Raw genomic sequence first — 13,208 nt, forward strand, 5'->3', positions numbered from 1 at the left:
TCTCTTCAAAGGGTTGGTGTGAACTTGGTGGGCAAAATGGTTTGCTTCCGCACTGTAGGGATTCTATGGTTTGATCAGATCTTGTATAATCCCAGAAGAGGAATAAAATACAACCAATGTAATTGACAGACCGTTCTTTCAATTACTGTATACTTCCAAAATGATGGTGCAATAGGCCAAGGGTATTTTTATTTTCCCTGGTTCTTTATTGCTTTTTCCCTCTGGGTGATCTGATCTTAGCCTCAATTCTACTTACTGGTCTGCTCCTCACAACCATCGACTCCCCAAAGTTTCACGAATATGTCAAACTCTTCCTTCAATCTACTCAAAGAGCCAGCCTCCACTGCTCTCTGATGGGGGTAAAAATTCCATAGATTCATGATTCACAAGGGAAAGAAATTCCTCCTCATCGTCACCTTCAATGCAAGGCCTTTAATTTGAAACCGAGACCCTTAGGCTCCCCGTGAGGAGAACCATCCTCACAGTTCAGCCCTTTCTGAATCTCTCATGGTTTCATAAGATCACCTCTCATTGGTCTGAACTCCAGAAGGACCATCCTTCATTAAAAAAAAAGTTATTGGCCTTTAATGAAAGGTTTTTCAATGATGATGAATGCATTTGGAGGGCTTTGATAGCATTGGAAGCATTGAACAGGAGTAAATGTCTGTCTTTTACTGGATGGACTGCTTTATGAGAAGAGGTTTGGAGATGTGGAGAGATGTAGCAGTGGGGACAGGGTCAGGAATGAAGTTCTACAATGTAGGGGAAGATGCCTGAAGACTGGGTCATTTATTTACAGAAGGAAATGGGGGTGACACAGAAACCTTACAGTCAGAAGTGGAGAGGAGTAAGTTTTCTCTCTGTATGGAGTCGTCATATATCACAGTCTGAGGGATTGTAATAACTCAGGAAGCCTGCCTGGAAAAGAACATTGTTTATTGTTGGATACCAAAGCTGAGTTAAAAATCGCATATCACCAGGTTATAGTCCAACAGGTTAATTTGGAAGCACTAGAATTCAGAGCGCTGCTTCTTCATCAGGTGGTTCATCAGCGATTTGAATGCTCGTGTTTCCAAATAAACCTGTTGGACTATAACCTGGTGTTGTGTGATTTGTAACCTTGTACACCCCAGTCCAACACCGCTTCCTCCAAACCAAAGTAGAGCCACTACTCCTGATGTACGTAGACTCATCCCAGCTCAGGGAGGACAGTTCTGCAGACCCATCCCTGCCTCTGCTTTCTATTGTATATATTTATGAATCTACCTGTTCAGGGATGCTATTACACATCTCTGGAGCAAGTGGGATTTGAACCTGGGTCTCTTGGCCCAGAGGAAGGGACACTACCCTGCCTTTCATCTGCCTTTTACTTATTTCCTGAAATGCACGTACACACAACTGAATGTTTTGTTTTTCTCCACCACCAAACCACCGTGACTTTTTAAATTTTTTTTAGCTATTAATCGTCTGGGTTTGAGAGTGTGGTGCTGGAAAAGCACAATAGGTGAGACAGCCTTTGAGGAGCAGGAAAATCAACATTTCGTACAAAAGCCCTTTATATTTTCTAAGCAATCTGTTCAAGGATGTAATGACATTCCTCTGGAGCAGGTGGAACTTGAATCTTGGTCTCCGAGCTCAGTGGCAGGGACACTACCATTGTGCGACCACAGTTCCCAAAATATAGAAGTTCGAGCTGAGGTGAAGCTGCTTAAACCTGACGTGATTCAAACTGGCTACTTCCCGATCTGGAGTTAGATTCGCTACTATTGCACCACAAGAACACCCTGGGTCTGCTTTTTTTTTGGTTTTTCTTTTTTCTCTTCTCTATATCTGGAGAGATTATTACACACACAGAGCTACTCTACCATCACCAAATCACTGTGACCATTTTTTTGATTTTAACTATTAACCACCACCTGTAAAACACCCATATGGCCAATTGAATAGTGACATGTGCAGCTCATTATGGATAGTGCCAGCCACCAACAGTGAGGGACAGAGAGGGAGAGTGGGAAGAGGTTGGGTCTGCTTTATCTTCTTTTTCTTTCTTTATATTCCGAATTATACCATGCACAACAAAGCCACCTTCCCACCACCAAGATCACTGTGATCTTTGCTTTTTATTTTAATAGAGTAACCCCGACCAATAACACACCCGTGCAGGCAATTGAACATTTACAAGCAAAGCCTTTACAAATAGGTCATGACAAATCATCATAAGTGAGAGAAGGGCAGAGAGAGCAGGAAGGGAGTGGGACTGATTAAAAAAAAACAGGTTAATAGAAATTCAATTGACCTGCTCAAAAATGTTATTACACAACTGTGGAGCAGATGGGACTTGAACCCAGGCTGCCTGATCCAGAGATAGTGATACCACTATTGAGCCACAAGAGGTAGGCTTTGTAATTTTGTTTTGTTTATTTAGCCTACATTAACCTGTCCAGAGATGGTATTACACAGGGTTCAGGTGAGGAGTTCCAGCTGAACAGGCCATTGCCTGTTACCAAGGGAACTCATGCTCAACAAGTTTCATAAAGAGTTTAATGTATGGAGTTATAGAACATAGAAGAATACAGCGCAGTACAGGCCCTTCGGCCCTCGATGTTGCGCCGATCAAAGCCCACCTAACCTACACTAACCCACTATCCTCCATATACCTATCCAATGCCCGCTTAAATACCCATAAAGAGGGAGAGTCCACTACTGCTACTGGCAGGGCATTCCATGAACTTACGACTCGCTGAGTGAAGAACCTACCCCTAACATCAGTCCTATATCTACCCCCCCTTAATTTAAAGCTATGCCCTCTTGTAATAGCTGACTCCATACGTGGAAAAAGGTTCTCACTGTCAACCCTATCTAACCCCCTAATCATCTTGTACACCTCTATCAAATCACCCCTAAACCTTCTTTTCTCCAAAGAAAACAACCCCAAGTGCCTCAGCCTTTCCTCATAGGATCTTCCTACCATACCAGGCAACATCCTGGTAAACTTCCTCTGCACCCGTTCTAGTGCCTCCACATCCTTCCTATAGTATGGCGACCAAAACTGCACACAATATTCCAGATGCGGCCGCACCAGAGTCTTATACAACTGCAGCATGACCTCAGGACTCCGGAACTCAATTCCTCTACCAATAAAAGCCAGTACGCCATATGCCTTCTTCATTGCACTATTTACCTGGGTGGCAACTTTCAGAGATCTGTGTACATGGACACCAAGATCCCTCTGCTCTTCCACACTACCAAGTAGTCTACCATTAGCCCAGTAATCCATCTTTTTATTACTCTTACCAAAGTGAATCACTTCACACTTACCCACATTGAACTCCATTTGCCACCTTTCTGCCCAGCTCTGCAGCTTCTCTATATCCCGCTGTAACCTGCCATATCCTTCCTCACTGTCTACAACTCCTCCGACTTTCGTATCATCCACAAACTTGCTCACCCAACCTTCTAACCCTTCCTCCAGGTCATTTATAAAAATGACAAACAGCAATGGTCCCAAAACAGATTCTTGCGGAACACCGCTAGTGATGGCACTCCAAGATGAACCTTTGCCATCAACTACTACCCTCTGTCTTCTTCCAGAGAGCCAATTCCTAATCCAAACCTCCAACTCACCCTCAATGCCATATCTCTGTATTTTCTGCAGTAGCCTACTATGGGGGACCTTATCAAACGCCTTACTAAAATCCATATATACCACATCTACCGCTTTCCCCTCATCTACCTCCTTAGTCACCTTCTCAAAGAATTCAATAAGGTTTGTGAGGCACGACCTGCCCTTCACAAAACCATGCTGACTATCCTTGATCACATCATTCTTATCCAGATGTGCATAAATCCTATCCCTTACAATTCTCTCTAAGACTTTGCCCACAACAGAAGTGAGACTCACTGGCCTATAGTTACTAGGATTATCCCTACTCCCCTTCTTGAACAAGGGAACCACGTTTGCTAGCCTCCAGTCCTCTGGCACTACTCCTGTCGACAAAGAGGACACAAAAATCAAGGCCAATGGCTCTGCAATCTCCTCCCTTGCTTCCCAGAGAATCCTAGGATAAATGCCATCAGGCCCAGGGGACTTATCTATTTTCACCCTTGCCAGAATTTCCAACACCTCTTCTCTACATATCTCAAAGCCATCCATTCTACTTATTCGTGCCTCAGTATTCATATCGACAACAATGTCCTGTTCCTGAGTGAATACTGACGAAAAGTATTCATTCAGCGCCTCCCCAATCTCTTCAGCCTCCACACGCAACTTCCCATTACTATCCTTGATTGGACCTATTCCTTCCCTAGTCATTCTTTTATTCCTAACATACCTATAGAAAGCCTTAGGGTTTTCCCTAATCCTACCAACTAAGGACCTTTCATGTCCCCTCCTTGCTGCTCTTAGCTCTCTCTTCAGGTCCTTCCGGGCTACCTTATAACTCTCAATCGCCCCTATTGAACCTTCACGCCTCATCTTTACAAAGGCCGCCCTCTTCCATTTAACAAGGGATTCCAACTCCTTATTAAACCACGGCTCCCTCACACGACCCTTTCCTCCCTGCCTGATAGGTACGTACTTATCAAGGACACTCAATAGTTGCTCCTTGAACAAGTTCCACATATCAATTACGCTCTTGCCTTGGAATCTACTTTTCCAATCCACACATCCTAAGTCATGCCTCAACGCATCATAATTTCCCTGCCCCCAGCTATAACTCTTGCCCTGTAGTACACACTTATCCCTCTCCATCACTAGACTAAAAATCACCGAATTGTGGTCACTGTCCCCAAAGTGCTCACCTACCTCTAGTTCTAATACCTGGCCTGGTTCGTTACCCAGAACCAAATCCAGTATGGCCTCACCTCTTGTTGGCTTATCTACATATTGTGTCAGGAAACTCTCCTGCACACATTGCACAAACACTGACCCATCTAACGAACTTGAGCTATAGCTTTCCCAATCAATATCAGGAAAGTTAAAGTCTCCCATAACAATCACCCTATTACTGTCACTCCTCTCCTGAATCATCTTCGCAATCCTTTCTTCAACGATTCTAGGACTATTAGGAGGCCTGTAAAAGACTCCTAACAGGGTGACCTCACCTCTCCTATTCCTAACCTCAACCCAAACTACCTCAGATGGCAAATCTTCGTCCATCTTCCTTTCCACCGCTGTAATACTATCTTTGACAAGCAAAGCCACACCCCCCCCCTCTTTTACCCCCACCTCTGACCCTACTAAAACATTTAAACCCTGGAACCTGCAACAGCCAATCCTGTCCCTGATCTAGCCATGTCTCCGTAATAGCCACAACATCGAAGTCCCAGGTACCAACCCACGCTGCGAGTTCACCTACCTTATTTCGTATACTTCTGGCATTAAAGTATACACACTTCAAGCCACTCTTCTGTTTACAGGCACCCTCCTTTAAGATTGATGCCATATTCCTAACCTCCCTACACTCCAGGTCCTGCACCCTAAAGCTACAGTCTGGGTTCCCATGCCCCTGCAGAGTTAGTTTAAACCCCCCCCAAGAGCACTAGCAAACCTCCCCCCAAGGATACTGGTGCCCCTCAGGTTCAGGTGCAGACCATCCTGTTTATAGAGGTCCCACCTTCCCCAGAAAGAACCCCAGTTATCCAAGTACCGAAATCCCTCCCTCCTGCACCATCCCTGTAGCCACGCATTTAACTGTTCTCTCTCCCTATTCCTCGACTCTCTATCACGTGGCACGGGTAACAAACCAGAGACAACAACTCTGTTCGTTCTAACTCTGAGCTTCCAACCTAGCTCCCTAAAAGCCTGTCTAACATCCTCAGCACTCCTCCTACCTATGTCATTGGTGCCAATATGGACCACGACTTCAGGCTGCTCCCCCTCCCCCTTAAGGACCCGGAAAACACGATGAGAGACATCACGTACCCTTGCGCCTGGGAGGCAACATACCAAACGTGAGTCTCTCTCGTTCCCACAAAACCGCCTATCTGTGCCCCGAACTATCGAGTCCCCAATTATTATTGCTCTGCTCTTCTCCACCCTTCCCTTCTGAGTAGCGGGGACAGGCTCCGTGCCAGAGGCCTGAGCCCCGTTACTTACCCCTGGTAAGTCGTCCCCCCCACAAGTATCCAAAACGGTATACTTGTTCTTGAGGGGAACGACCACAGGGGGTCCCTGCACTGGCTGCTTCCTCCCAGTCCCCCTCACTGTCACCCATCTATCTGCCATCTTTGGAGTTACTACTTCCCTATAGCTCCGATCTATGACCCCCTCTGCCTCCCGAATGATCCGAAGTTCATCCAACTCCAGCTCCAGTTCCCTAACACGGTCTTGGAGGTGCTGGAGATGGGTGCACTTCCTGCAAGTATAATCAGCAGGGACGTCCATGGCATCCCTCACCTCATACATGTTGCAGGAGGAACATTGCACTGCCTTCACTGCCATCCCTCTAAAGCTAACCTTTATTTTAAAAAAAAACTGGGTCTAAAGAATACAACAAGCAAAATTCGGCACTTACCTCCTTACCACAACGGATCTTATTATTAGGTTAGAGGAGGAGGGCGGGTGGGAGGCACTACCTCCGTAGTGCCTCGGGTTCTTCAGCTGCGCGCTTTTAAAGGGGAAACAAACCTACCCAGGTAAGCTTACGCTCTACCTGCTTCCGGGTCTCGGTTGCCTCTCTGGTCGTCGTCACTTCCCCCTGCTGCTCCCGCTCTTTCTGTGAAGAGAGAGTGAAAAAAAAAACACCGCTGCCCGCTACCGGTAAGTACTTTTAAAACAAACAGTCTTACCTTAGCTGCTGCTCGCACTCAAAATGTTATCACAGGAATCCTCTGACATTGTGACACCTTCCTAGTATCTGCTATTTTTGAGGTGTTCGTTAATTAGCTGGAGGTCAGTTAAGTGTCAACCACATTGCTGTAAATCAGGGAGGTGAAGGCAACATTTCTTTCCACAGGGGACGTTAGTGAACTGGATGGGGTTGACCTTACAGAAGCTTATAAAATCATGGAGGGGCAATGGATTGGGTGAATAGCTAAGATCTTTTTCCCAGGGTAGGGGAGTCCAAAACTGGAGGGTATTGGTTTAAGGTGAGAGGGGAAAGGTTTAAAAGAGACCTTTATCGTGGACAGGGTGGTACGTGTATGGAATGAGCTGCCAGAGGTGGTGATGGAGGCTGGTAGAATTACAACATTTAAAAGGCATCTGGATGGGTATATGAATAGGACGGATTGAGAGCGATGAGGCCAAATACTGGCAAAAGGAACTAGATCACTGTAGAATATCTGCTTGGCATGGTCAAGTTGGACCAAAGAGTCTGTCTCCATGCTGTACATCTCTATGGCAGAGTAGATCATGAGAACCTCTTCCCCATGAATAACATGCCTAAGATCAGAGGGCATAATTGAATACGTTGCAGTGTAGCAGGTTGATTCAGGGTTAACTTATCGTGTAAGAAGAACAGAAATCACTGGAGAAGCTTAGCAGGTCTGGCAGCCTCTATGGAGAGAAAGCAGAGTTAACATATCAGGTCTATTTCCTATTCTCCACAAGCGTTTTTATAAACAAGTGATTCTGTAAACAGAAAAGAAACCTGTTTTGAAGCGACATTAATCTGTTTAAAAATTGAATCACATTAGAAGTGCAGTTGCACGAACAAAAGAATTTGTCAAAAATATTACTCTTAAGGGAAATTGTGCGTGATCAAAAAAAACATTTGAATAAAATATTGCCAGACTTTAAAGAGAATGAAACTCCAACATGTAAAGCCTTAGGCAGAAGGTACCTCATTGACTGGATTTCACTGAAGGCCAAAACATTAGATTGTACACTCACAAGAACTCTCTTTGAATACACTAGGAATTATTCATATATTCCCGAAAGACAGGACTGTGTTCATGATAAGAACGAGCAGACAAATCAAAGTGAAAGAAAGCTAGAACGAGTGATCTGTGTGCCACAACTAGATAAAAGCCAAACAACCGCATGAATTCAATCAATCATTATTGGGCCAAATTACTCACGATTTGTATTGTTGGGAGCATGCACATCATTTGCCTCTGACCAATCTGTAATATTTACAGTGTGCTGTCAGGTTCAGGAAGAATGATGAGTTCTCAGTGGTCCGTGTCACGTTAAGAACCAGATGCATCTCCCATCAACCGCCTGGAATGCTTGGGAGAGCTCATGCTGGGCTCCTCTGTTTGCTTTTAAGAGAGAAAAAAATATTTACTTGATCAAGTGTGACAGTCTGAGCTCGGTTACTGGTGCGCCACACACTTCAGAACAGCTTACGGAGGTGTAGACATGGATCCAAGGCCTTTTTCACTCGATTCGATAGCTGCACTGACAAGCTGGCGAGCACAATGTTACCTTGTCATGAGATTGTTGGATATTATGGGTGAAATAACTCCACAAAGGCTGGTATCCTGTCACAAAGTTACCCTTTATTTACACGTGCAGAGTACATGGACTCTGACCAGCTAGCTCACAGCCTCTGACAGTCCTCTCATGACACCTTGTGATAGCCCGATAGGTTTATTTGAAGTCATGAGCTTTCGGAGTGCTGCCCCTCCGTCAGGCCACCTGATCAAGGAGCAGCGCTGAGAAAGCTTGTGATTTCAACTGAACCTGTTGGATGGGCTTTTGCCCGAAACATCGATTTTCCTGTTCCTTGGATGCTGCCTGACCTGCTGTGTTTTTCCAGCACCACTCTGATTTAAACCCTGTTGGATTGTAACCTGGTGTCGTGTGATCTCTGACCTTATCCACTCATCTGCAACACTGACACCTCCACACCCTTTTTATATCTGTCAGCCACAACTCCCGGAAAGGACCCGGTTAACGGCCAATCAGGAAACGTGTGTTCGGAATAAAAACCAGAAGATTCGCAGATGTTGTAAATCAGAAACAAAAGACAGAAATTGTTGGAAAAACTCAGCAGTCTGGCTGTATCTGTGGAGAGAAACCAGAGTAAACATTTCGGGTCCAGTGACCCTTCCTGAGAGATGAGAGTTTAAGGGTCCAGAACACGATTCTTGAGGAAGGGTCGCCCGACCTGAAATGTTAACTTTGATTTTTCTCCACAGATGCAGCCAGACATGCTGAGGTTTTCCAGCAATTTCTGTTTTTGGAGCTCATAGTCTGAGGTCAACTGTATTCCGATCACTACAGTGAGGATTAGGGAGGTAAATGAGATTTGTTTTAAGGAACTCATACTTAACAGGGAAGACCCTTGCATAGGGTCCAATGTCAACATTTGAATCTTCCTCTCATTGCGCTTCCTCGCACTGAGAAACAAAAAAGGGATTTCCAGTTTCAACGAGGTCACATTCCCAATGAATGAATTAGTTTTGAAGTTCAGTTTACATTGTTATGGAGAGTAAATGTGGCAGCTTGAGTTTGCAATTAGCACGGTCCCATAAACAGCAAGTGAACAGATTACAAGATAATTTACTGTAAATAAAATTCAAAGGATTCTGAAGAAGGGTCACTGGATCCGAAATGTTAATTCTGCCTTCACTTCATAGGTGCTGCCAAACCGTGCTGAGTTTCTCCAGCAATTTCTGATTTGATCTGTAAATAATATACTGTGGTGATGTTGGACAGTTGAAGGATGTAAATCAGGAAACTCGGAATTCTTGGCTTTTCTTAAAATAATGGTTAAAAAAAAATGCTGAATGCCTCCATTTACACATGCTCATCCTATTATTTAACAGAGAGCATTGCCAATAATTATTTCAAATATTATTCGTTCATTGAATGTGGGCAGCACAGGCAAGGTCACCATTTGCTGCCGATCTCTAATTGCTCTTGAAGTTAGTTAGTAACTATTTTGGCTATTTCAGAGGGCATGTACAGGTCAACCACATCACTGTGGGTCTGGAGTCTCACATTGGCCAGACCAGGTAAGAATGGCAGATTTCATTCCCTACAGGACATTAGTGAACCGGATGGTTTATCCCAACAATTGATGACAGCTTCAGAGTCACCATCACTGAGACCAGCCCTAGATTCCAGATTGCATTTAAAGTCAGTGGTGGGATTGAGCCCCATGTTGGCAAAAATAAGCCTTGGCCTGTGGAAATGCAGAACCCCCTCAGTCAGACACTGATGTTAATGCATGAAGCTCAAACTCATAGAAATTTGACTATTTTACATGAAGCAATAGCCTTCAGTCGGAACACAACTCCACTCACCAGTCTCCAGTCTGGGACACCCTTCCATCGCCAGCCTCTAGTCCGAGACTCACCTCCCCGTGACAGCGTCCAGTCCAGGACTACCTTCCCTGTGCCAACCTCCAGTCTGGGAGCCCCCTTCCCTCGCCAGCCTCCAGTCCGAGACTCACCTCCCCGTGCCAGCGTCCAGTCTGGGAGTTCCCTCCTCACACCAGCTTCCAGTCTGGGTCTCACCCCCTGTGCCAGCCTCCAATCTGGGAGTCCCCTTGCCTCACCAGCCTCCAGTCTGGGAGTCCCCTCCTCGCACCAGCCTCCAGCTCGGGACTCACCTCCCCTCGCCAGCCTTCAGTCCGGGACTCCCCTCCCCGTGTCAGCCTCCAGTCTGGGTCTCAACCCCTACGCCAGCCTCCAGTCTGAGAGTCCCCTCCCCTCACCAGCCTCCAGTCCGGGTCTCACCCCTGTACCAGCCTCAAGTCTGGGACTCACCTCTGAGTAAAATTGCTCGTTGTGGTCTGGCTGAAATGGGAAACCCATTGTCTTGAAGCTGTGCTTCTGAGTTTGAAATTATCTCCCACATGTGGTGAAACATTCTCTCAGCATCTACCCTGGTAAAGCCTGCAGAAACATATGGATATCAGACAAGACTGCTCTCCCAATAAGTATGATCCCGGCCTCAACTCCACTTTCTTGTCCGCTCCCATAACCCTTCAACCCGTTATTAGTTATAAATTTGTTTATCTCCTCATAGAGTCCTAAAGCGTGGAGACAGGCCCTTTGGCCCAAACTGATCCGTGCCGACCAAAATATCCATTCACGGTAACTGCCTTTCCCTGCACTTGGCCCATATCCTTCTAAACCTTTCTTATCCATGCATACATCCAAATGCCTTTTAAATGTTGTTAATGTACCCACCTCAGTCACTTCTGCTGGCAACTCATTCCATATGCATAACACCCTCTGTGTAAAAAAGGTTACCCATCAGATTCCCTTTTATTCTTTCCTCTTTCCCTTTTAACCTTAAACTGATTCCCTCCAGTTCTCAATTCCCTACCCCTGGGAAAAAAACTGCATGCATTCACCCTATCCATGCCTCTCATGATCTTATACTGCTCTATAAGGACCCTTCAGTCTCCTACGCTCCAAAGAGAAAAGTCCCAGTTTGTCCAAACTCTCCCTCTAACTCAGACCCTGAGGCCAGGCAACATCCTTGTAAATTTATTCAATGTACCAGCATCCACCACACTCTGGGGGAGTGAATTCCACAGATTCACAACGTTTGAGAGAAGTAATTCCTCCCCACTTCCGTTTCAAATCTGCCAACCACTACCTTAAAAGAGTCATAGAGATGTACAGCATGGAAGCAGACCCTTCGGTTCAACCTGTCCATGCTGTCCCGATATCCCAACCCAATCTAGTCCCACCTGCTAACACCCGGCCAATATCCCTCCAAACCCTTCCTATTCATATATCCATCCAAATGCCTCTTAAATGTTGCAATTGCACTAACCTCCACCACTTCCTCTGGCAGCTCATTCCATATACATACCACCCTCTGTGTGAAAAGGTTACCCCGTAGGTCTCTTTTATATCTTTCCCCTCTCATCCTAAACCTATGCCCTCTAGTTCTGGAGTCCCCCACCCCATGGAAAAGACTTTGCCTAATTATCCTATCCATGCCCCTCATAATTTTGTAAACCTCTAGAAGGTCACCCCTCAGCCTCTGACGTTCCAGGGAAAACAGCCCCAGCCTGTTCAGCCTCTCCCTATAGCTCAGATCCTTCAACCACCTGTCCTCCATCTTGGATATTCTGATCTTCTAAACTCCAGTGGGTCTTGGACCAATCTGCTCCATCTTTCACCAGAAGACAACAGTTTCTCCTTCAGTCTAAAGAAGCTCATTGTCACAGCTGACACAGTTACTGTATAACTTGATGGATATTCCGGCTCCTATGATGACACAGGGGCATTAATTACATGAAGCAAGGGAGTAGATAGTTGGACTCTCAATCCATCACAAGTAAGGTCAAAGCTGTCAACGGTGATGAAGGGTGGCTTCAACTGGAATTCCCATCTCTAGGAATTCTTACATCCAAGGCCTGGCCTGGCAAATCATCTGAGGCCAATAGGAAGAGATATGCTGGCTTCTTTGAAGCAAGCTGTTAGGAAGACAAATGATATATTGTATCACGTCCACTGCATTCATTGCTCACAATACAGTGTCTTTTACATTGGCGAAGCCAAGCACAGACCAGGTCACCGCTTTGCAGAGCACCTACATTCTGTCCTTTAGAATGACCCTGTTGCTCACCATTATAATAAATTATTTTGGTCTTCTGCTAACATTCCTGTTATTATCTTCTGACGAGGATGTAGAGGTCTTGGAGAGGGTACAAAAGGGGTTTACTAGGATGTTGCCTGGTTTGGAGTATATTAGCTATAAGCATATGTTGAAGAAACTTGGATTGTTTTCACTAGACTGTCAGAGGCTGAAACAATCCCTACAGTGTGGAAGCAGGCCATTCAGCCCATCAAGTCCACACAGACCATCCCACCCAATCCCTGCAGCCCTGCACCCGCCATGGCTAACCCACTCATCCCTGGACACTACAGCACAATTTAGCATGGCCAATCCACCTAACCTACACATCTTTGGACTGTTGGAAGAAACCAGAGCACCTGAAGGAAACACATGCAGAATGTGGAAACTCCACACAGACAGTCACCTCAGGGTGGACTCGAGCCTGGGTCCCTGGTGCTGTGAGGCAGCAGTGCTAACCACTGAGTCAACATGCCACCCTCAGGCTGAGGAGTAACCTGATAGAAGTATATAAAGTGATGTGAGGCAGACATAGGGTGGATAGTTGGAATCTCTTTCCGAGACTGGAAATGTCAAATACTCAGGGCATAGGTTTAAGATGAGAGGGGACATGTTTAAAGCAGGTGTACACAGAGGGTGGTAGGTGCCTGGAATGTGCTGCCAAGGAAGGTGATTGAAGCAGTTATGATAGCAACGTTCAAGAGGCATTTGGACA

This window comes from Chiloscyllium punctatum, chromosome 7, assembly GCF_047496795.1.
Source record: "Chiloscyllium punctatum isolate Juve2018m chromosome 7, sChiPun1.3, whole genome shotgun sequence".
NCBI classification, from domain to species: domain Eukaryota; kingdom Metazoa; phylum Chordata; class Chondrichthyes; order Orectolobiformes; family Hemiscylliidae; genus Chiloscyllium; species Chiloscyllium punctatum.